Genomic DNA, 26,425 nt, shown 5'->3' on the forward strand with positions numbered 1-26,425 from the left:
CTCTACATTGTCCATTTGGACAAGTGACCAAGAATTTACTAGTCCAAACTTTAACTTCACTTGTCCGAAAATTTTTCAATATTAAAGATCAAATATTGTCAACTTGAAAACTACAGTTCTGTATTACTAAAATAAAGTCATTTATTGATTATTCTTCATATAATTAATAACCTGACTAATCAAATGGAAACTTCAAATGTTCATACTTATAAAAGTAACAAAATTCTTTACTCCAAAAATTTAGAAACCTCTGACTGTTGATTGTATCCCCTACATATATGAATGGATCCTACATAAATGTTCATGCAACAAACAGTTGTACTACATGTATTTTAAAAATGAATACATGTACATATAAGCATACGTGAAAAGTGTTTGGTTTTTTTACAATAAATTTAAATGATACATATGTGATTTTGTGTGTATTTTTCAAGCTTTTGTGGTGGGGAAGGGATAATTTTCATATTAATAATAGAATACCAGAATATGTATGGTAATAGAGCTCTGTATCTTTGCACACATTTTTTTTTTTTTTCCGCTTACAGATTTAATTAATTTGGATTTCTTGTGTGTGTGGTGTTTGTGGAATCGTTTCCCGTACGGGCTATCTAATAGCCCGTGACGTCACATGGCGGGAACCCCTGCGCGAGCTAAAAGGGATTTGGACCCAATCGCCTTTCTAGAAGTTGACAGCAACGGATAGAGATGTACAGGTGAGTTCGGGGTAACCCACGGTTAATATCATAGGCAGTGTTAGGTATATAAACACCATATTGGCGCCCAACTCGTGGCCCTTAACTCACTGTATATATAAGACAGGAACAATTTTTTTCCCGCAAAGTGTCAAAGCTGTTTATTAGGCGTTTTTTTTTCTTCTGTAGATATACGGGTGTAGCCCCCATTTTGGGGGCCACCACATGCTTAGGATTGTAGGATTAATTTGTGAATTTATTTTCACCTCTGCATATTTTGTGCATAGTTTTTTCCATTTAAAGTTTTCATTCCATTGTTGATAGGTATAGTTTGTTGTATTTAGCATATAATTTGCATTTTCTCGCATAGTCTGTGTTGATTTTGACTTGGAAGGTTTTTGTGTATTGTACCATTCGCTCATCATGAATGTTTCATTTGAAGAGGCTTTGCAAGCCTTGTAGTGTAGCGGATAGTGGATGAAATATTTCACTTGTGGATACAAGCACCAAACTCGAATTCATGCGCAGAGTGTTCATATCTGAAATGAACATCAAATTATATCATACAACAAATTCTTCTTTATAATTTCACAGAAAATAAAAACATTACCCAGAAATATTCAAAATATCATGAAAACATTATGAAAAAAAGACGCCATTTTGAAATAAGAGGCGGCCATCTTGAAAATGACCAAAACTTGAATGGCCAGCGATATTTTTTGATCAAGTAATGTTCAAGAAACCTTCATGCAAAATTTGGTGCTTGTATCCACAAGTGAAATATCTTGCTGAAATATTGACCTAAGCCGCTACACTATTGGGGTTAGACGACACTTTAACACCTGATGAGGAGCAGACATCTTGGCCCAGATACAGTAGGTGTTAGAACTCCAGGCAATATGGGTTACTGTGCTCCTAGCATTGTTAGGTTAGGTCAGGCTGCCGGCCCATCCCGCTTTCCAGGAGGGCAGGCAGACTATCCCAAGTGTGGGTGGTTGGTTTGGCAGGGTACAGTAAGGGAGCCAGAGGTCAAGGTGGCACACTCTGTTGTGCCTGGACCAGCCAGTAGTATTCAGCCAGGGGTGTCCCCTGGCTCTTCGGTAAGATGCAGTTCACCAGTTTGTTATAGGGAATTTGTCCCACCTAGCGAATATGTAGGGGTCCCCATGTCACGTCTTTCCCATATGACCATTACATGTAAGTGTGACCTAACTGTTAGGGATGTTCCTGTCATCCAAGGGCCTTAGGATACCATTGGAGTCACCCCGCTGCATCCGCCTAATGTTCAAGGGGACCTGAGACCCCACCTGCTAGACCATGATCCCCCCATCACCCCGTCCCCCTCCAACTCCATGCCCGGTGGGCCTGTCAGACCCACATACCAGCCCACATCCCAGCCCTGTAGCTATTGCCCTACTAGTTCAACTAACCAACCCCAGGACCCTGCTAGTGTAAACCAAGGACAGCTTGTTGATTTGCCACATGCATCTCAAATTGTTGATTCTCAACCCCAAGCTTCACTTGCTCAGCCTAGCCCTGCCCCAGGGAATAGTAACTCCATGCCAGGTAGTAGGTCCCCTCATTGGGTGCCTTGCCATCCTTCCCCTGGGGGGGAGTACCTTGCCACTAGGGTCCAGGAGTCCTTGGTCCATACCTCACAGGGATACTTTGGTCTGCGCATGTGCACTGCTGTAACCCAGCCGGTCGCACCCAGCTGTTATTACCCAACACCTCAGCCCGGGGATGATCAGTATGTTACTGTGCAGGGGGGGGGGACAATGTTGGGACAGCACCAGTATTTTACAGGTTATGCGGTCCCAACGCTTGAGGCCTCCTCCCAGCCTTACAGTCCTGAGGGAGAGGGAAGTAGAATAGCACAAGTCCAGCCACAGTATCATGAGCCCTTGTCTGGGGAACCCCATCTCCTGGGTGACCATTCATACATCCCAGTACCTCATGCATATGAGCCCCCCAGTAGAGAAATACCTTCTAATGCAAGTCACGCGCGGAATCCCGCTGCGTCTTGCAGTCCCCCTGAATATGCACGGATATCCGCAGCGTCTCATCATACCCATGAAGATGCGCGGTTATCCGCAGCGCCTCATCATCCCCATGAACATGTGCGGTTATCTGCAGCGCCTCATCATCCCCATGAGCACGCGCGGTTATCCGCAGCATCTCGCCATGCCCTGGAGTTTTCGCAGACGCCCATTGCGACCTATGGCTCATCTGGAGATGTGCAGCTGCCTGTGGTGCGGTACAATCCTCAAGACTATGCTGCACTACCAGCCAGTTCCAGCCACCCGACCGTCCGGAATAGACCTAGATATAAGGATCTCCGCTATGATGGCAAGTGCAACTTGAAAGCCTTCCTTCATAAATTTGTTCGCCAACAGTGGAATGAGACCGAGCAACATGATCAATTCTGTTTCTTTCTGGAGGGCCCAGCCATTGAGTATTACACTTTGATGCTGGAGACTACCCCCACCTGAGGTTCAGCGAAATACTCAGGAAGTTTGACAAGCGCTTTGGCTCATCAGCACCAGACCTCACTCATCAACTTAATTTCCAATCGGCGACACAGAATAGTGGTGAATCCCTGCGACAGTGGTCTGACTGAGTGCTCACCTTGGCTACTCGTGCATTCCCCCAGCTACCGGATGTTCATGCCCAGGCTATACCTCGTCTGTGTTATGGAGCGGAGGACCGGGAGGTGGGTTTGTACACTTTGGATGGCCAACCCAAGACTATGGAGGAAGCTGTCGACCACATGCAGTACTTCCAGCATTCGCGTCAGAGCAGACCCCCCAAGCCTAAGCGGGAGGCGGTTAGGTCCATGGCGGATAAGGACAAGGTATCTGTAGATAGCCAGAAGGATGGTGAAGGGGAGAGTGAGATTAAGGAACTCAGGAGCCGATGCAGCAGTTTGAGAATTGAGGGAGAGTGGCAGGGCCCCAGCAGACCTGATGCCTCCGTCGCCGCCACCTCCTCCACAAGGAGGGCCGGGGGGTGCCAGAGCTTGCCAATGTTTTAAAGAGGACATGCAGAGTGTGAAGCCAGAGTTTGGTCAGTCAGGGGAAACCCGTCTTGAGCATTCCAAGCAGGGTGGTGGATTTGGAGTGCGTGTCAGGAATCAGCCCATAACTGAACCATTTCCTGAGGAGGAGCTGCTGACTGAAGAGGAGGAACCTCCGGTTCCTAGTGATGAGATCCTGACTCCAGAAGACCCCAGTCTGAAGCTGCAGGAGCCACCAAGGGAGGATATGACCTCAGAGTCTGGGCCCCATGAAAACAGCGAGGATAAAAGTAGGATGCCTTTAAACCCACAGGCAGTCCCTATGGAGGGGGAGTTGTGTGTCACAGAAAGCCAGCATTGCCCATGGACTGCATTTACCATAAAGCTGAGGATCCAGGGAGCCCCCATTGAAGCTGTGGTGGATACTGGGGCAGAAGTGAGTGTACTTGGGAGGAAGTTCTATGACAATTTGGAGTCAAAGCCCCCCATTAAGAGACAGGTCACTTTGCTGCAAGCCGGAAATGAAGCCCATCTCCAGGAATTTGTTGCCGGCCCATTTGACCTTGGTGTAGGCCAGCACACTCATCAGGTGGATCTTTATGTGGCCCCTCTTAAGGACAGGATGTTGTTGGTAGTGATTTCCAGTCATCGATTATGATCGAAAATCGATCGATTGTTATTGCATTCTAAGCGCTCGATCATAAAAGGTTTCATTACGAATAATCAGTTAAGGTTTTTTTCCCTTTCAACAAGCACATATCATAAACAGAATATTCTAAACGCGAACTATCTATACCCTAAACAGGTGCGCGGTCTGAAAATGGCTGACATGTCAGACGAGCTCGATATTCTTACTCAGGAAATATAGCACATTCTAGAATTTGGACGCATTTTGGTTAATGTTGGACTGCCTACAAAGGAAAATCTTTTGAATATAGTTTTTTTATCGCTAGAAATACTAAGTAAATCAAATTACAAAAGCCTAGTAATGAGTCTGTTCATTGTAACTTGTTTATTTACATTTATTTTGCACTACACTATAAAATATAAAAATTTCCTATTATAATTGATGATTAATTAGTTAAGGGAAACTGATTATCGATAATGAAAATCTCACCGATTCCCATCACTAGTTGTTGGGAATTGACATCCTATGGGAACACAAGGCTAAGATGGACTGGAGCTCGGGGTGATAAACTTGTGTGGGGAAGAGATGCAGATGACCTATGGTAGAGGTGAGACGGAGAGCGTTGCTCGCATGACGCTAGTGCGTGAGGTCTGCGTTTGTGCCGGCTCTGCTGTATTGTGGCCCTTCAAGCTGGACAGGAGTCTGTCTGAATTCATGACCATTCTGGGGATAGAGAAAGTGTCAGAGGCTTTGCTTATGCCCCATACTTACCTTGCCGCTGGAGATGCCTTCGTGGCTTGCCTGGTGAACGCTTTGGAAATTACTCTGAAGGAGGGGAGCTTCCTAGGAGAGGCAGTTGAGGCTCATTTGCCTGCGCCCTACCCTAGGAGAGCGGCCTGGAGTTAAGCTGTGTGTGAGCCTGGGGGATCTCACCCTAAGGTGCCCACCCATTTGCAGGACCTGCTAGAACGATCCTCGGCGCATCTCAAGAATATGCTGGACGCTGGGGTGATTCAGCCCTCTATGTCTGAGTGGGCGTCAGTGCTGGTGCTCATCGGTAAGAAGGATGGGCAAGTCCGATGGTGCCTGGACTACCGCAGGCTGAACAACGTTACAAGGAATGATGTATTTCCTCTCCCATTGATCGACGAGTGTTTCAAAACTTTGTCAGGGAACATTTGGTTTTCCAAGCTGGATGGGAACTCCGCCTTCCATCAAGTTATGATAAGCCCTAATGACCGGAAGAAGACTGCCTTCGTCACCCGAAATGGCCTGTTTGAGTTCCGGCATATGGGTTTCGGCTTGTGTAACGCCCCAGCAACCTTTTTCCGAGCCATGAACTTAGTTCTGTGGGGGCTCACATGGAGCATAGTCCTGGCATTTCTGGACGATGCCTTAGTGCTTAGGCGCGACTTTGAGGATCACCTAGCCAATCTGAGGACAGTGTTTCAGCGCTGATGAGTGGGGGATGAGTACATAGAGGCTGTAAAGGACTGGACGACGCCTACCACTGTGTTGAGCGGTTCCTCAGCTTTGCCAACTACCACAGGGGGTTCATTGCCGGCTTTGCCCAGATTGCCCAACCGTTGTACAGTGTCACTGGGAAGAAACCTTGTTTATGAGGACCACAGCAGTGGACTGCTGTTGCGGCCCTCCGGAAAGTTCTCACTTCACCCCCAATCTTAGCCCTCCCTACTGCAGAGGACGAGTTTGTACTGGACACTGACGCGTCAACGGAGGCGATAGGTGCTGAGCTCTCACAGATCCAGGAGGGGCAAGAAAAGCTGATAGCCTACGGTAGTCTCAGCCTGTTAGCAGAACAGAGGAGGAATTGCACTACCTGGAAGGAGCTCCTAGCAATTATCAGATTCACGCACATGTACAGACATTACTTGCTTGGCCGTATATTTGTCGTTCGCACACATCACCATAGCCTTATTTAGTTGCTCAACTTCAAGTACCCCTCAAGATCAGCTTGCTCGCTGGCTCGAGGAGCTTAGTCAGTACGATATGGTGATCCAACATAGACCAGAAAGGCACCATGTGAACGCTGATGCACTGTACAGACCGCCACCCCCATCCAGGTGTAGGGGGGTGGATTTCACCGTTAACCTTAGTGATTTGCCTTGTGGTGGCTGCCTTAAGTGTACTAGAGCCCACCAGTTCTGGATTGCTTTTGCGGATGAAGTTGACGATGTGGTCCCTCTAGCTAGGCCTGGTAGTTGGACATATTCCCCCTTGTTGGGGGAAGAATCTAGCCTTACGAAGGATCAGAGCCCCATTATTGTTGACCGAGAAGAAGCCCGGCCCTCTATCAGCGAGGCAGCTCTGGGCTATGTCTCCAAGAAGCTTATGGGCCGGATCCGTGAAGACAACTGTGAGGGTCAGAGCAGTCCAAATGGCCCATGCCAGTCTCAGATCCAAATAAATCATTACCCCCAGTTTCGCCTGTATCATAGGAATTTCCTTGGAAGGCTTGGTTGGACCGCCTTCCTTGGTGGGCCTCACCCCCGATGAGATGAGCCGTAGCCAGTAAAGTGACCCAGGAAGACAAACGGTTCCTAGCCAGTCCAGCTGTCAAACATTACTATATCAACAGGATTTTGTTGCAGTTGGACAACGACAGGGTCCTTTGGAAAGAGACAGAGGAGGGGGGAGAGAAAAGGAAAGTTCTGGTCGTCCCCATAGAGCTGAGGAGAGAGGTTCTGCGACTCTGCTACGATATACCAGCGGCTGGACATCAAGGGATCGAGCACACCAAGGCCCGGATGAGATTGCATTTATATTGGTACGGGATGATGTGGGGGGCCGAGAGGTTTGTTAGCACTTGTGGCCCCTGCAGTAGAAATAAGCGCCCACAGTGCCACGCCAGGGCAGAAATGATTAAGTATCATGCCGGGGCACCCATGAAGAGGGTGCACCTTGACTTCCTTGGACCGCGCCCTAAGACTCCAAAGGGGAATGAGTATGTCCTAGTCATGGTGGACCAATTTACTAAGTGGGTGGATTGTGTCCCCCTCCCCTCCCAGACAGCTGAGGTTACTGCCAAAGCGGCAGTGGACGAATTCTTTGTTAGGTTCGGCTGCCCCCTTGAGATATTTACAGATCAGGGGCGCAACTTTGAAAGTAAGTTGTTTACTGCTGTGTGTGACCTCCTCTGAATACTTAAGGCCCCCACCACCCCCTACCGTCCGTCTGCCAATTGACAGGTGGAGCGCTACAATAGAACCCTTATGGATGCGGTAAGGTGTTATATTGATAAGGCCCAAGACTGTTGGGACGAGCATCTGGCCCAGATAGCAGGGGCCTTCCGCTCTGCAGACAATCGTAATTCAAGGTTCATACTTTGTAGAGAGGTTAATACGCCAGCTAGCCTGATGTACAGGTCCCCCCTGCAGGAGGGCCCTGCAGATATCGAGACGTATGTGAGGGACCTTGAAGACAAAATACTGACTGGTCACGAGACAGCCAGGAGGCGCCTGCACATCTCTGAGGAGGGATAAAAAGAGATTATAACATCAAGGCCGCTACCCGCCCCTTTGAAGAAGGAGATGTTGTGTATGAGCTGGACACCGCGACGGTGAAGGGGAAGTGTTGCAAGCGTAGCCCGTCCTGGAAGGGCCCTGGTATCATAGTCAAGAAGCTGACCCCCCACCTGTACCAAGTAAAGACCAAGTCGGCAGTCATTGTGGCCAATCACGACTGCTTGAAGAAGTGTGTTGACAGGGACATCATCCCATGGCTCGTTCGGTTTAGGGAGAACTTTGAGAACTCTGAGAGTGCCAAGCAGGAGACCGGGAGCGTCTTGGCTTCCAGCCCCCCTGCAGGGGCGGCGGGTGCCTGCAAGCTTCCCAAATCCCCCTCAGGCAGCAGCCACGCCGAGGTCGGCCCCCAAAACACTCTCCTGCTGCCAGAGGGCCTCCTGACAGTTCTCCCAAGCCCCCCCCCCAGACATCAGGGGCGTCCCCGTAACCAAAACCTAATGTAGCCTCCCCCACATGCCCCTCATCTCCGGGCCCATCTAATGAGATTGTGTTTGTACCTGTCGGTGCCCTGACGATGAGAAGTTAATGGTACAGTGACGAATGGTTTCACGGTCTGTGTGTGGGTGTCACCCCTGAAGAGGCCTCCTACTTTAAACAATTTGTGTGCCCAAACTGTGTTGGGGGGGGTTGTTATTCGTCTTGTTCTCCTTTACAGAAATTCTGACAGCGAAGAAGACTGCACCTCCTCCCGCCGGGAGTGGCGGAATGAGAGAACACCCATGGCACCATTGTGGCACGAATGCAACGCTGGGGCGCCTACCGAGCAGGCCGGCGGAGACAGGGGAGACCCGATGGCTGGCCCCCCTGTGGAGCCGCCATCACATCATGAGGAAGAGGAAGCCTTGATGGCTGCCCCCGAGGGGCCACTACTGTCTTATGGAGCGTGTGCCAGGAGGCCATCCTGGCAAGCCAGTGACAAGAAGGGGGATCCCTACCCTGCGAAGAGCATGGAGGGTGGCAAGCTCCTAGCCCAAGTGGTCCAGCTCCACCCAGAGACGACCAGCTTCGCAGCAGGAGGAGATGATCGCCACTCTCTTCCTGCCCCTTTCCCAATTGTGCCGAGAGGACGAACAAGTTGAGGGATCATGTGACGCTCTCCCACCTTCACCCTGTGTTTAGGAGGTCCATGCCCTTGTGGGATGAAGCCACGGCTATGCGACTTAGAGTGTGCGTGTGGTTGGCTGACCAACTCCTTCGAAGTTGGGCCACGTTGACAGACCTGATCCAGAGTGTTCCCACCTTCAGGTTTTCAGGGAACCTGGCGCAGGTATCCCAGGCGACTTGCGAAGGCCAGTCTTTCAAATCTATTGTTTAGCTAATTAAATGTCAGTTATTGCTTAAGTAACTATAATAGATATTAAGTTTCCCTTTTTTTTCATACGGAAAATACAAAGAAGTTACCATATGTTATGATATGGTACAAAAGAAAACTACATAATGGAGCAGGTGCCCTCTGATGATTATATCTTAGTTATTACTGGTTCTTACTTTAGTTTCTGTTCGTTTTCTTTTCATAGGTTGCAATGAAATTTGGTATACAGAAGTATCATAATATCTCGGTCAAGTTTGATTTTGGGTACGATCGAGCAATTTTTGACAGAGTTATGTCCCCATACACCCTTCGGGCCTGCAGCCTCAGGCTGTATGGAATACAACCCAGGATAAATCCTCATACCCCTTGATTGGACCTGGATAACTATAATAATATTGATTTTGTACTATACACTTTAATAAGTTCAAATGAGGTATAAATGGGGCGCGAGATAATTCAGAATTATAAAAAAATTTGTTGGTATTTTAAAAAATCTTCTCCTAAATAAATCCTTGGGTAGTGTAGATTAAAGTTTTTCAAATCATGGTCCCCGATGGTAGGATGGGGCCACCATGGGGGGATCAAATTTTACATGGGAATATATAGAGAAAATCTTTAAAAATCTCCTTCTTAAAAACTATTTGGCCAGAAAAGCTAAAACTTGTGTGGACGCATTCTCAGGTTGTTTAATCATGAACTTGTTGTTTCTGGTTGTAATGTTATGGTCTACTATAAATCTCAGCGAGATTCGTCAGGGCTGAAAAAATTTGACGGAAGTCTCTTAAAGGTATTACACAAGGATATAGCCAATCAAAATGTGTACTTAATCAATTGTACAGACCCTGAAACGTGCTACTACACCAGTTGCACGGTTCGGTTCGTTACGCTTTTTGAACGGTACGGTTCGCTTTGTGAACGGTACGGTTCGTTTTGTGAACGGTACGGTTCGCTTTGTGAACGGTACGGTACGCTTTGTGAACGGAACGGTTCGCTTCTTGCACGGTACGCTTTGCTAAAATTAGCTGCACGCTTTGTGAACGGTTTGCGCGCTTTATTAATGAGGTAGGCGTGGCCTGCACGCTTTGATTTTTCTCGATATAATTTTGTTTAGTTTTTGCCCGATCTACTTCAGCATGGTGGTAATTATGACCAGAATTTTCTTTATTTATATGATATATTACAAAAGTATTTCAATCGATCTATTTAAAATCAGGACTTCCATCCGTTCCCCCGTTTTTGATACGTTGCGCGAAACGTGTACTCAGTGACAACCGGGAAGCGGGGGTAATTTTAATTTTGATCAATCTGTTATTATTAGTATTTAATTTAGATAAATGTAATCATTAAGATAGATTAAAAGAACTGTTTGACTTTAATCCGATATATTTTTGTTAATTCAGCGAGCTGTCGATAATTTTACAAATCGTCTAAAGTTTTTATTTCTATACATGTACTTGAGTTGAAGTCATTAAATATTTCTAATCCATTAAAAATTTCTACAAAAAATTGCCCCGACTTTATTCCGATATTTCTTTAGTTTCCTTTATCGTTGTCTTGATTCTCGGCTAGTTGTTATTATTCATAATTCGTATGATCATTCTTTATTGCGTACTAGTACTACTGTAGTACTACTGCCGATTGCCTTAGTGAATAGACGATGTAAAATTAATGATAAGATAAACAATGAATTTCAGATAAGAAATCTTGAATTAAACTGTTACATAGTTTTTGACACAAATTTTATTCATTTAAATATTGATTCTATGATTTTCTGCAATTGTTCGAATACACAGATTATACCTACATGTAACCCGTCATCGCTTCTCTTATCTGAACTAAGATCGCGTGTATAGTCAAAATATGACAATTAGTTTTTGTTTTTCCGTTAAACTATACATGTACATGTAACATATTCTTACGATATGTACACAACTGGATATACACAACAAGTCAATAACTTTTATATATGTAATGGCGATATTTATCATTCTGTTGAACAAGTGTCCGCTCTTCACTGTATGCATGCGATTTAGCTGACGTTTTACAAATGCTGACTAACCTGTTTATATTTAATTCACCTTTTTACACACAAACTTTTTGTAAATAGGACACGAAAAAATACCCGGTAATCAACAAATGAATGTTAAAAGTGATAAATATAAAAGAATTTATCAAGTAACAAAATAAAACGACAGCGAGGGAAAACGACTCTGATCGCCAGTACCTGAATTATAATCATGAAATCGAAAAGAAATTATTGTTGAATAATTTAAAATAGGAACACTCTTTTCAATAGGGATTTAAGAAAACATAAAACAAAAATGTTTCATTCGATAATTTTCTTCTAGCCATATAGGAGGAGCCAAGTAGCACGCGGCGCATGGCGTGATCTGTACTGTTATACTTAAACTGATTGACAGACGAAGCACGTGGAGTCCTGAGATAAAATCCCGCTCAAATGACCAACTATAGAAACTTAAAGCGAAATAATAAAGTTCAGTAATAAACTTTAATTTAAGTATTATAATCAACACACAAGTTCTCGTTCTCTCTCTCTCTCTCTCTCTCTCTCTCTCTCAATTTGTGGGTGTATGTGATTGTGTGCAAACAATTTTGAATTATTAGATTTTTATTTGTATGAATTTAATTCATTTATTTTAGAATCATGGTTTTCACAACGATTTCAACACAATGACTAAACGTTTGCACAGTGGACGATGTACATGTGTAATATATAGATTGATCTCGACGGTTAAAATTTCGACGCTATTTCACATCACAGATATTAGATTGAAAATAAATTTAAAAAGAGCTGTGTTTGTGCTTACATGTACTTGTTATCTCATTCAATTATTTATGATGTAATTAATCATTTTTTGATACATTAATGTACCCGGTAAATGATATTTAATCGCAAGTTAATATGTGAAAATCCCGCATGTACAGAGTCGCTGAATTGTTCTACGGATCCACGCGCCGATAGTCTTATGTGTAGTTGTTTGTGTTCATTTCTACAGACAGTTCTTTTGTTTTCTAGAGATTAAGAAAAGCCATGAAACTAACAAAGTATAAGTAAGATATATTTAGACTATACACACGACAGATTGTGATGAGTTACCTAACAGGTGTCCGTGGAAAGGTGTGAATACCGGCATCTCATGTACACCTGTTTAAGCGTCCAAATATACAGAGTTAGTTGTAAAGTACAATTACTGCTAAAAAACAAAGAAAGACAATAACACCTGTTGTGTATAGAACCAAAGATCAGCTTCTGTACTCGTGTTTCGTGCGAGTGATTTTTGTTCATGTGAAATCACGACGCCATTACCAGCTATGCAGGAAATAAAGTTGGAAGTTATTTTATGGAATGCGTGTACTTTTTCCCGTTCAAACTTGCATTTAATAAAATTATTTAATAAATATAATTGTGTGAACGTTAATAGTTTACAATGTCTAAGAAATCGGCGATGCAAGTTTTGTCGAAAAACAAAGAAATGTTAACGGTCTGATAAAGGAAATATTTTTGTAACTGTTTTAATAAGAATAACAGTTTTAAATCTTAGTATGTGTTATCTAATCCCGTATAAAAAATCTAGCTAAATATTGAACTTATCTGGTCAGCGATAATCTCTGTCCGTACTCATCTAAAGACATTAGGTCAATAAGCCGTATATGGAAGTTGCACGCTTATTGCACGGTACGGTAGGCTTTTTTGTTCGTCTGGAGGCGGGTCTTGCATAAATTATCTTGCACGCTTTTTGCACGGTACGGTTCGCTTTGTGAACGGTACGGTTCGCTTTGCGAACGGTACGGTTCGTTTTGTGAACGGTACGGTACGCTTTGTGAACGGTACGTTTCGTTTTGTGAACGGTACGGTTCGTTTCTTGCACGGAACGGTACGGTTCGTTTTAGAGGTGTAGTAGCACGTTTCAGGGTCTGTAGTTCCATTCATATAGAGACAATTTCTTTTTTTTTGTTTCTTTTTTGGCACAATTTTTTTTAGGCCTACAGTATTAAATTTGGACTCATTTGCTAGGAAAATTATTACTTGAGTGGAATTGTCACACTAAATTAAATGGAACTGTTATTTACGGTGCCGAGTCTGTTTGTCAACATGTGGGTATATCCCTTTAACTATTTTTAGAATGTGTGTAGGACAACAAAGTAGTACCTTTAAGCAAAATAGTTCCTATACTTTCAGAGTGTATTTACATTTATTGGGACATTTTAAATCAGAATGTGTGACACATGTAAGACAAGAGTATTTGCAATTTTAAAAGCAAGTGTCAAAATTGAATTAGGGTCTTCCGTTTCCAACGGAAGACCCTCTTGTTATTCTACGGTTTCTTTTTCTTTATTATTCTTTTTTTTCTTTTTCTGACTTTTTTAGAGCGCTATTTCTCAAAAACTATTCAACCAAATTGCACAAAATTTTCAGGACTGATAAAGCATGATCGGTGCTACATATTATTAAATTTTCAAATGATGACGTCACTTCCGGTTTCAGATATTGACGATTTTGTAAATTTTTTAGGGTCATTTTGTCCACGCATCTCCTCCAAAACTAATCAACATAGAAGCCTGAAATTTTCAGGGATTGTAGATGAATGCCTGTAGATGTACCCCCATGCTTCCAATTATGAAAATTGCTCAAGGCCTCGAAGCTCGCCTGAACCTGAAAATTAGTACCAAATTTTTTCACGAAATTTTCGCACATTTTCTGTAATATCTTTTGATGTATAAATATTTTGTTAAAACATGTAATGCAAAAATTGTTTAATTTTGCAAGACCTTTAATTTGATATCAAGAAAAAGGGGCTGGCCCCTCAAATTAGGGGCCAAGATGGCTCTAAAGTCTTCTTACAATAACTCTTTACTGAACAATATTTTGTCATTAATTATAGAAGCAAAAATGTTCAATGTACAGCTGTTTATCTATTCAGTACAATACCTTAGTCATATGTTACGTAATTAGGGGTTTCAAGGGGCCAGAAGTTGAAAAAATTGATCATTAATATCAGAAATAGGAGAAATATTTTGAATAGCACTGTAGAACAAAAGTTGTTTATAATAATGTTCTTAACAATACGAAAACTAAAATTTTGTTGTTGTTGGCCCTGGTAAGGAGTTTAAGGGTCGGCCCCTAAAACACATTTATACAGATATCTTGAGAAAGATTAAAAATTCCTAAACACTTGTTGAACAAAATATGTTTATATTTGCAAGACCTTTAATTTGATATCGAGAAAAAGGGGCTGGCCCCTCATATCAGGGGCCAAGGGGGCTCTAAAAAAATGTTATAATAACACTTTACTGAAAAATATTTTGTTATTATTTATAGAAGCAAAAATGTTCATTGTAGAGCTGTTTATCTATTCAGTACAATACCTAAGTCATATGTTACGTAATTAGGGGTTTCAAGGGGCCAGAAGTTGAAAAATTAGATCATTAATATCTGAAAAAGGAGAAATATTTTGAAAAGCAATGTAGAACAAAAGTTGTTCAAAATAATGTTCTTAACAAAATGATACCAAAAATGTTGTTGTTAGTGGCCCCGATAAGGGGTTAAAGGGTCGGCCCCTAAAACACAGTTGTTTAGATATCTCGATAACGTTTTACCGTTTGTGAACACTTGTAGAACAAAATATGTTTAAATTAGCGAGACCTTTTATTTAATATCAAGAAAAAGGGGCTGACCCCTCAATTTAGGGGCCAGAAGGGCTATTAAGTCTTTTTATAATAACTCTTTTCTCACCAATAATTTGATATTAATCATAAAGCAACAAAGAAGTTTTTTATGCTTAATTTTAAACTGAAATCCGTTTTACAATCGGACGATGCATTACAATAATATTGGGATTTAAAAATTTAGTTTTCCGGAATTTCTGATTCCACGTTTTTGGTTAAGAAAATAGCGTTATGTTCAAAGTAAAATTAACTCGTATCAAAAATAATTGTTAAGTCGTACTTGAACACATTCGGATTTTTTTTGTTAAGTCGTTCTTGAAATCAGAAAGGATTTTGTTAATTCGTGCTTAAAATCTTTCGGATTTTGTTAAGTCGTACCAGGAATAATTCGATTTTTTTCATTTTTTATTATCGTTATTCTTGTTATTGGTTTAAGAGCTCTGCTTCTTACAAGAACTTCCAGCTTTACTTCCTACATTAACGGAAGACCCACTCGTTGCTTTGCAACGAGCTTTCCTCTAGTTATTATTATCATTTGAAGGAAGGAATTGAAAATGTTTGATGTACACCCTTTCCCAAACTGTAAAATTCCCTACTTTTACTTTCATTTTCAGAGTTTTTCAATACACATGCATTTTGCCGGAAAATGAATCTGACTTCACACCACGAAATTTTAACAGGAAAAAGACAATTTGATGAGCTTTCATTCCAGAGGTCTCTCGTTGCTGAACGAAAATTCGGGCTGGAACATAAACATTACCGCCTATGGAAAATGGAGCTCCATGCTGGTAGGGCAAATTCGTTGTTTACTTGCAACTATGATGATAAACGTGTGTTTCTCTTTCGTACATCCTCTCATTTATGTGAACAAACTAAATTTCCAACAAGTTCAACAATTAAGTTTAATCATTTAGATAACAACTTCTATAGAAAAAAAAAATCATCACTTGTTCATGTAAACCAAAAGTTTCTATCATTATTAGGAAATAAATATTATCATTATTTATAAAGAAGTTAACTATTTTTATTCAAGTTTATTGATGAAATGACCCTATAGGGCATTGATTTAGATGAAATTTAAAATTACTGATATGATTGTAGTGTTTTGGCAATTTTAAAATTGTTTGTCATATTGAATTTTCTTTTTTACATATTTTTACATAGTATGGTAATTATGGTAATGTTTTGAGAGTTTTTTAATTTTAACAAGCTCATCAAAGAAAATCATAGTCCTATGGGATCAATTTTCTGATATGGAGTTCCATTGTACCATAGGAGAAAGTGAGGAAAATTTGAAACAACTAATTGCATCTGTTTCAGGTGCTGGAGGAGGTTAAGGTTTTAAGCTCACTTGAGCTGAAAGCTCTAGTGAGCTTTTCTGATCACTTTTTTTCTGGCGTCCGTCTGTCTGTCTGTCCGTCCATCCGTCCGTCCGTCTGTCTGTCTGTAAACTTTTTACATTTTTGACTTCTTCTCCGAAACCACTTGGCCAGTTTTAACCAAACTAGCCACAAAGCATCATCATTGGGTGAAGGGGATTCAAGTTTGTTAAAATGTGGGGCCCTGCTCTCTTTCAATGGGAGATCATTAGGATTTAATGAAATGTTGTTGATATTTTTCAAAAATCTTCTTCTCAGAAACCATTTGGCCAGGAAAGCTGAAACTTGTGTGGAAGCATCCTCAGATAGTGTAGATTCAAGTTTGTTCAAATCATTGCCCCTGGTGGTAAGGTGGGGCCACAATGGGAGGGGGGGGGGGTTGGAGTTTTACATACAATCTTTAAAATACTTCTTATCAGCAACCAATCAGCCAGGAAATGTGAAACTTGTGTGAAAGCTTCCTCATGTAGTGTAGATTTAAAGTTGTGAAAATCATGACCCTCAGGGGTAGGGTGAGGCCACAATGGAGGGTTGTACTTTTACATAAGAGTAAAGTGTAAATATTTAAAATTTTCTTCTCAAAAATCATTTATTTAAAATTTACATAGCATAGGATTATAAAAATAGAAAATTTTTTAAAATATCTTTTTCTAAAAACCACTTGGTTAGAAAAGCTGTATCTTTACTGAAAGCAACCTCTGATAATGTTCAAAAATCTTTCAAATCAAAATCTTGAGGAGTAGGGTGGGGCCACATTGGAATTCCAATTTCTTCGGAAATTGGATTTCTGAAAGTAAGGAACGGGGTGGGTCAGATGAATTTGATCGTATGTGAACTGGTAGAGTTTTAATTATAAGATATTTTAAAATATATACTGTATTGACTATAATTTTGCAAAATTAATTAGCTGCTATATGGTAAACAGTACATGTTCACAAGTGGCTGTAAAGGTGTATTATACCGGTAATAGCTCTCTGGAAAATTTTAATCAACCAACTTCAATAAGTGCGTCTGTATTGAACCGACATTCAGGACGTCATAAAGATGTATTTTATCATTAGGAATACAAAAACTAATGAAAATAATTTTTATACCATATAGATTTTCTAGAATTATAATTTTTATAGAATAAAAGCAAAGGGGGACAACTCTTCAAGAAAAGGGAACGGTCATTGATAAGGACACGTTCCACTGTTACATGTTGATACTTATATATGAAAATTATGTCCAAGTATACTAATTACCGTATTAAGTCCATACATATCTGTTATGATCCCAGATTCATTGAATCTGGGGCTATTATGGATCAAATACCATAAATGAATGACAACTCTTGCAGGAAAGTGCACAAGGCCTCCAAATCCAAAATATGACTATGGAAGTTTTATTGCCCAGACATGTGATTGTCTAGAACCAATTGGATGATGCGTTATATAGAATATTCATATTGAGGTAAAATAATTTATGAAGGTATAATAATATATGATATTGTGTCAAACCACACATTAATATATGATATAATGATAAAGATTAAAAACTATGATTTTCATAGAATATGATGAGAGTGATCTCGTAAAGGTATTGCCCCATCTCAGTGAGTTCTATGTTTTGTACTGATGTTGATACAACCACTTTGGTCCCTATTTGCATTTCACGCGCAAAATCGTTTTTTATGCAAATTCTCCCCCTTAGCCAAGTTGGTTAGGGGGAGTTTCTCCCACATAGCAGCAGTGAAAGGTTAACAGGTATATATTTTGTAAACTTTCATCCTGTTTATTATATTTTAGAGCTGCCATGTCTTCTAAGAGAAACTCCATTCTTTGATGACTGATGGAAAAGCCTCATCACTTCCTTTGCTAAAGAACTTGTTATCTTAATCACTAGCCATTAATCAGTGACCACCGTTATCAAAGCTCCCAGGTACATTATGGAAGTCTCTTCTGGCACCATTTTTTTTTTTTGCAGTCCCTGACTTTGTCTTAGAATTGAAATTATTAACTTTTGCTATTTAATTCCTTTAGTAAACTTCTTGTTTTCGTAATTAATTCTATTAATTAATGTTGAATTGGTACTCAAGTTCAAACATTTCAGATTTAATTTAATTTAATTTTTTTTCTCAACATTTCACTGATTCAATTTTATTGGACATTAAATTATTTACTATACAGAAGATGAATTTTAAAAGACATTTTCTCCAGAGTTCAGCAATATTTTAAGAGTAGATCAGAATACTTTTTCATCCCTTAGAGCCAGAAGTAGATTTCTTACACTAGCATACTGTAAATTCCTAATTAAATGTGAGAAATTGATATCTGCATAAAATCGTGAGGAGCACATCTTGCGGAATTTCATTTTCATTTTTCGTATGAATGTAGATAATTAGAAATCAGGATACAAATTTGCTGTTTCATATTTCATATTCTAGTGTCTTAATAAAAAACAATTGAATCACAGAATTAAGTACTTGCATAAAATATGGAATCTACAGTATGACATTTATAAATAATTGATAAATATTTTCTGCAAATTTCATTTAATTTCATAAAATTTGAGTTGACTTCTTAAAGGTTTTTAGCAAGGAAATAGCCAATCAAAATAAACTTTGTTAATTACAGTTATTAGTCATTCCATATATATGTATATAGTCACAATTTCTTTTTATATCTTACCTTCTGCTGAATTGTAAAGAAATCATTGGCTAACAGCAGTCACGTGGAGACCGTGTATATTCCATACACAGTCAGAACAAAATATATCTTCCCTTTGAGCATTATGACATCATTCTTAGAGTATTGTGACGTCAGGTTTTGTACCCAGATTGAAACTTGTAACTTTGTTATAAGACGCTTGATTTTCAGTGTTGAATTAATTTTATGTCATTAACACAAAGGCAGTCGGTAAGATATAATCATAACATAGTCATGTAGTGACCGGGTATGGGATGATACCTGGTTAGTAAATTTGCCTCACCAGGTATGAAATTTACTAACCAGGTATTATCCCGTTCCCGGTCACTACATGACTATTAACTAATAATACCCCCGCTCGGAAGGAGAGGGGGTAAACTGTTTACCCTTGTGTGTCTATCTGTCCTTCTCTGTGTATGTCCATATTATTAACAATTTTTTTTATCGCAGATGCTTGAAATTTTAACACACTTTTTGCTTAGGCATGCCTTATGGTGGTATTCATTTTTGTACTAATGAGATGTCAACTTCCTGTTAAATGACACCTTTATTTATTTGTAGCCTTACATTTCAAACAAATAGTCATCAGAGATTTCTCAGCAACTATTCATCAGAGCTGCTTGAAATTTTATCACACTCTTTTTTTAGACATGCTATATGGTATGATTTGGTTTTTTTTTTACAAAACAAACATCAACCTCCTGTTAAAATGATGACTTTGCCTTTATGTATTTTCACATTAGAGCCGGGTATCACTAGGGGTTATCACAGATATCTCGTTTCTTTTTATGGTATCTTATCTTAGGCCTATAGTATTGATTCTGGACTCATTTGCTAGGAAAACTATCACTTTAGTGGAATGATCACATTGAATTTAATGGAACTGTTTTTTTTTTAGACACGCATAATGATACAACTTCCTGGATGGTGTTGAGTTTGTTTTTCAACCTGTGAAACCCATTTGTTTTTAGGGGTGGGTATGCTTATATTTAATTTTCTCTCTTAGAAACCAAGCAAGTCATTATTTTCCTGGTCTCAAGTTAGTCTCAAAGCATTTAACAGTAAATTCTATTTCATTTATAATACTCTGAGAGTTTAGTTAATGAACTAAGGCCACATAAAGTTGAAATAATGGTTCTCGGGTAAAATTTTCTAGAAATGGATGTGAGAGGGAAGCATTTTTTCCCTTTTTATTGTTGATGAAATAGATGAGGGAGGCTTTTTTTTATAATCATCGCCCATCTTGGGTTCCAAAAGCGTATGTTTTATAAAACTGTTAAAATACAGGTTTCGTTGATGCCACTTATTCGTTTCCATCACGATGTAGCTCATTTGTGGTCTTGCCTAAGTCTACAGAGACCGGAATACTTAGAGTATCCATCCTTTTTTAATGATTTCATGTCTTTGTAAAGGTGTAAGAAATTATAACCCTCCAATTACCCTCCCTTCATTTTCATCGATGGGAAAATCACTCAACGAAACCGGGTCTAATTTGTTCTGTCATAGCTTTTTTTAATGAAACTTCTTATCTGAATTTCTACTACTTATACCTCATCTCAAAGTTTGTTAATTTTAAACATAAAATTCTATAGGATTTGAAATTTGATTTGGTTTGAAATGTGTCAATTTTGCACATTTTTTTCAATTATTTTTACTTTCTGCCCTAGGGAATTTTTTTCTGCTCCACATATAAAAGTTATCGCTACAAGGCATCAAATGGTCGAATAAAAAAGACCTTTTACCTCTTGGTTTGTTCCAGGGGTCTTATCAAAGTTTATATTTCATGCCCAGTTGATGAATACCAGTGATATAGCTGTAAAGTTGCTCTCAGTGGACTATAGCAATTGACCAGTTCATATTAATAAATATAATGTTGCTCCCATATTGACAGTTTCAATATCCTTAGTACAGGTACATAACTGTTGGGTTGCTCTCAGTGGAAAAAATAAATTGTGTCGGGTATGAATGAATCACTGTTTTGTTGCTCTTAGTATACCATAACATAATATGGTTTTCTTAGGTGAACATATGTTTAGCCTACTGTACTAAGGTGCAGTGGTTATGTTCTTACCAGCAGGTTTATGAATAGACAAGTTATCTTTATGTATAGATGTTGTGTTGCTCTCAGAAGACTACCAATTGCCTTAGGTACCACTATTGATGTTAAGTTTCTCTCAGTGACATTATCAATAGACAAAAAATACTAATGTGTAGCTGGTTTATTTCACTCAATAGACAGTATTCATAGGTCAGTGTACTGAATAATACCAGGTAAATAGGTGCTAAGTTGTTGGGTTGCTCTCAGTGGAAAGTATGAATTGTGTCTGGTACGAATGTATGACTGTTTTGTTGTTCTTAGTAGACCGTACCAATAGATTTGGATACTTGGTATCAACTGCATCATCATTTGCCTTGAGTACTGTTATGAAACTGGATTGTACAACTGTTCAGTTGCTTTCAGTATAGCTACCAATTGGTTTGGTTCTTTAGAATAATGTTGTGTTGGTCTCAGTTGACCATATCGATGGCTTAGGGTTCTGATATATTACTAATATGTTGCTCTCAAAGGACAATGTGAATCGTATTGTGTAACATATGTGTAACTTACGTGTTGCTCTGATTAGACGGTATCAATTGCCTGAGTTACTGTTGTACAATTGGTAGCTTTTCCAATGACATTTGATCAAAAGGCTAGATTACTTATTGAAAACTGTTGTGTTAATCCTAGTGAACTGTATCATTGCCTAAGATGTTAAATATTATGAAATGCCATGTTGGTCTCATTGGATGATAGGAATTTGTTCTTGGTGATTCACATCAATAGCCTAGTATACTATTGTACAATTATTATGTTTCTCTCAGAGGACATTATCAATAAGCTAGGGTATCATGCATAAGATAATATGGTTTTCTTAGGTGAACATATGTTTAGCCTTCTGTACTAAGGTGCAATGGTTATGTTCTTACCAGAAGGTTTATGAATAGACAAGTTATATTAATGTAACGATGTTGTGATGCTCTCAGAAGACTACCAATTGCCTTAGGTACCACTATTGATGTTAAGTTTCTCTCAGTGACATTATCAATAGACAAAAAATACTAATGTGTAGCTGTTTTATTTCACTCAATAGACAGTATTCATAGGTCAGTGTACTGAATAATACCAGGTAAATAGGTGCTAAGTTGTTGGGTTGCTCTCAGTGGAAAGTTTGAATTGTGTCAGGTACGAATGTATGACTGTTTTGTTGTTCTTAGTTGACCGTACCAATAGCATTGGATACTTGGTATCAACTGCATCATCATTTGCCTTGAGTACTGTTATGAAAAATGGATTGTACAACTGTTCAGTTGCTTTTAGTATAGCTACCAATTGGTTTGGTTCTTTAGAATAATGTTGTGTTGGTCTCAGTTGACCATATCGATGGCTTAGGGTTCTGATGTATTACTATTATGTTGCTCTCAAAGGACAGTGTGAATCGTATTGTGTAACATATGTGTAACTTACGTGTTGCTCTGATTAGATGGTATCAATTGCCTGAGTTACTGTTGTACAATTGGTAGCTCTTCCAATGACATTTGATCAAAAGGCTAGATTACTTATTGAAAACTGTTGTGTAAATCCTAGTGAACTGTATCATTGCCTGAGATGTTATTATGAAATGCCATGTTGGTCTCATTGGATGATAGGAATTTGTTCTTAGTGATTCACATCAATAGCCTAGTGTACTATTGTACAATTATTATGTTTCTCTCAGAGGACATTATCAATAAGCTAGGGTATCATGCATAAGATAATATGGTTTTCTTAGGTGAACATATGTTTAGCCTACTGTACTAAGGTGCAATGGTTATGTTCGTACCAGAAGGTTTATGAATAGGCAAGTTATATTAATGTATAGATGTTGTGTTGCTCTCAGAACACTTCCAATTCCCTTAGGTACCACTATTGATGTTAAGTTTCTCTCAGTGACATTATCAATAGACAAAAAATACTAATGTGTAGCTGTTTTATTTCACTCAATAGACAGTATTCATAGGTCAGTGTACTGATTAATACCATGTAAATAGGTACTAAGTTGTTGGGTTGCTCTCAGTGGAAAGTTTAATTTGTGTCCGGTACGAATGTATGACTGTTTTGTTGTTCTTAGTAGACCGTACCAATAGCATTGGATACTTGATATCAACTGCATCATCATTTGCCTTGAGTACTGTTATGAAACTGGATTGTACAACTGTTCAGTTGCTTTTAGTATAGCTACCAATTGGTTTGGTTCTTTAGAATAATGTTGTGTTGGTCTCAGTTGACCATATCGATGGCTTAGGGTTCTGATGTATTACTATTATGTTGCTCTCAAAGGACAGTGTGAATCGTATTGTGTAACATATGTGTAACTTACGTGTTGATCTGATTAGACGGTATCAATTGCCTGAGTTACTATTGTACAATTGGTAGCTCTTCCAATGACATTTGATCAAAAGGCTAGATTACTTATTGAAAACTGTTGTGTTAATCCTAGTGAACTGTATCATTGCCTAAGATGTTATTATGAAATGCCATGTTGGTCTCATTGGATGATAGGAATTTGTTCTTAGTGATTCACATCAATAGCCTAGTGTACTATTGTGCAATTATTATGTTTCTCTCAGAGGACATTATCAATAAGCTAGGGTATCATGCATAACATAATATGGTTTTCTTAGGTGAACATATGTTTAGCCTACTGTACGAAGGTGGAATGGTTATGTTCTTACCAGGAGGTTTATGAATAGACAAGTTATATTAATGTATAGATGTTGTGTTGCTCTCAGAAGACTACCAATTGCCTAAGGTACCACTATTGATGTTAAGTTTCTCTCAGTGACATTATCAATAGACAAAAAATACTAATGTGTAGCTGTTTTATTTCACTCAATAGACAGTATTCATAGGTCAGTGTACTGAATAATACCAGGTAAATAGGTGCTAAGTTGTTGGGTTGCTCTCAGTGGAAAGTTTGAATTGTGTCGGGTACGAATGTATGACTGTTTTGTTGTTCTTAGTAGACCGTACCAATAGCATTGGATACTTGGTATCAACTGCATCATCATTTGCCTTGAGTACTGTTATGAAATTGGATTGTACAACTGTTCAGTTGCTTTTAGTATAGCTACCAATTGGTTTGGTTCTTTAGAATAATGTTGTGTTGGTCTCAGTTGACCATATCGATGGCTTAGGGTTCTGATGTATTACTATTATGTTGCATTGGATACTTGGTATCAACTGCATCATCATTTGCCTTGAGTACTGTTATGAAACTGGATTGTACAACTGTTCAGTTGCTTTTAGTATAGCTACCAATTGGTTTGGTTCTTTAGAATAATGTTGTGTTGGTCTCAGTTGACCATATCGATGGCTTAGGGTTCTGATGTATTACTATTACCGGTATGTTGCTCTCAAAGGACAGTGTGAATCGTATTGTTTAACATGTGTATCTTACGTGCAGGGTTCGACACTAACTTTTTTATTCATTAGTCCAGCCGGACTAATGCCTGTTTATTTTAACTAGTCCGTAGGCAATTTTATGTGCCCGTCAAAAATAAATTAAAATGCATTACCGTATTTGCCTTATATATAGTACAGAGTTTTTAAATAGAATTTGTAAGAAAGGGGTGCATAATATACACTATAATGTTTTTCTTACAGGTGTTGCACTTGTTTAGTTGTATTGTGCTATGCAGTAAATAGCAATGAGCTGCGTATTCCTTGGTGTATGCCGCCATTACAGATGTTATAAATAGATCTATGCAAATTAGATCCAGGCTATGAGCTACCTTGTTCTTTTCATTATCTAAGTTCTTTAAAAATCTGTTTAAAATAATAAGCAATTTTTCATAAATTATTTAAAGTAAAACAATTCATTTAAATTAAACAACTCGCAGGAGATTCGTTTTGAAACCTTTATATTTTTAAAACACATAAGCGTCCCTATCGAAGCTGTTTTGTGAACACGTGTGTTCTCGGACATCCCCTTACGGCAAAGAAATAATCAAGTCACCCATAATATCCAGCATACCTCTGTTGTTTTCGCTCGGTAACTCTATAATCACTGCAATGTATCATATGCTAGATAATAAAAATATAGTCAGGGTTTTCCATTAAAATGTCGACAATCACACATCGTTAATTTACACATTTTTTTAGCAAAACTTTTTATTAGTCCAACAGGACTGACTCGACAGAAATTTTGTTAGTCCGTATGAAAATCTATTAGTCTGTGACTAACGGACTAAGGTTAGTGTCGAATCCTGACGTGTTACTCTGATTAGACGGTATCAATTGCCTGAGTTACTGTTGTACAATTGGTAGCTCTTCCAATGACATTTGATCAAAAGGCTAGATTACTTACTGAAAACTGTTGTGTAAATCCTAGTGAACTGTATCATTGCCTAAGATGTTATTATGAAATGCCATGTTGGTCTCATTGGATGATAGGAATTTGTTCTTAGTGATTCACATCAATAGCCTAGTGTACTATTGTACAATTATTATGTTTCTCTCAGAGGACTTTATCAATAAGCTAGGGTATCATGTATAAGATAATATGGTTTTGTTAGGTGAACATATGTTTAGCCTACTGTACTGAGGTGGAATGGTTATGTTCTTACCAGAAGGTTTATGAATAGACAAGTTATATTAATGTATAGATGTTGTGTTGCTTTCAGAAGACTACCAATTGCCTTAGGTACCACTATTGATGTTAAGTTTCTCTCAGTGACATTATCAATAGACAAAAAATACTAATGTGTAGCTGTTTTATTTCACTCAATAGACAGTATTCATAGGTCAGTGTACTGAATAATACCAGGTAAATAGGTGCTAAGTTGTTGGGTTGCTCTCAGTGGAAAGTTTGAATTGTGTCGGGTACGAATGTATGACTGTTTTGTTGTTCTTAGTAGACTGTACCAATAGCATTGGATACTTGGTATCAACTGCATCATCATTTGCCTTGAGTACTGTTATAAAACTGGATTGTACAACTGTTCAGTTGCTTTTAGTATAGCTACCAATTGGTTTGGTTCTTTAGAATAATGTTGTGTTGGTCTCAGTTGACCATATCGATGGCTTAGGGTTCTGATGTATTACTATTATGTTGCTCTCAAAGGACAATGTGAATCGTATTGTGTAACATGTGTAACTTACGTGTTGCTCTGATTAGACGGTATCAATTGCCTGAGTTACTATTGTACAATTGGTAGCTCTTCCAATGACATTTGATCAAAAGGCTAGATTACTTATTGAAAACTGTTGTGTTAATCCTAGTGAACTGTATCATTGCCTAAGATGTTATTATGAAATGCCATGTTGGTCTCATTGGATGATAGGAATTTGTTCTTAGTGATTCACATCAATAGCCTAGTGTACTATTGTACAAATATTATGTTTGTTTCAGAGGACATTATCAATAAGCTAGGGTATCATGCATAAGATAATATGGTTT

General features: G+C 39.2%; 1 long non-coding RNA gene across 2 annotated transcripts; it reads left to right on the forward strand.

Annotated features, from left to right (window-relative positions):
• Positions 1–596: 596 nt before the first annotated feature.
• Positions 597–20,250, forward strand: LOC128172840 (uncharacterized). Of its 2 annotated transcripts, none has more exons than XR_008242349.1 (5): positions 597–713; positions 15,496–15,669; positions 17,600–17,712; positions 18,048–18,180; positions 19,846–20,250. It is a non-coding gene; the product is annotated as an uncharacterized LOC128172840 (long non-coding RNA). The 2 variants fall into 2 exon arrangements; XR_008242350.1 differs by lacking the exon at positions 597–713 and adding an exon at positions 8,771–9,148.
• The last annotated feature ends 6,175 nt before the right edge of the window (positions 20,251–26,425 follow it).

The sequence above is a fragment of the Crassostrea angulata genome, chromosome 2, assembly GCF_025612915.1.
Source record: "Crassostrea angulata isolate pt1a10 chromosome 2, ASM2561291v2, whole genome shotgun sequence".
NCBI classification, from domain to species: Eukaryota; Metazoa; Mollusca; class Bivalvia; order Ostreida; family Ostreidae; genus Magallana; species Magallana angulata.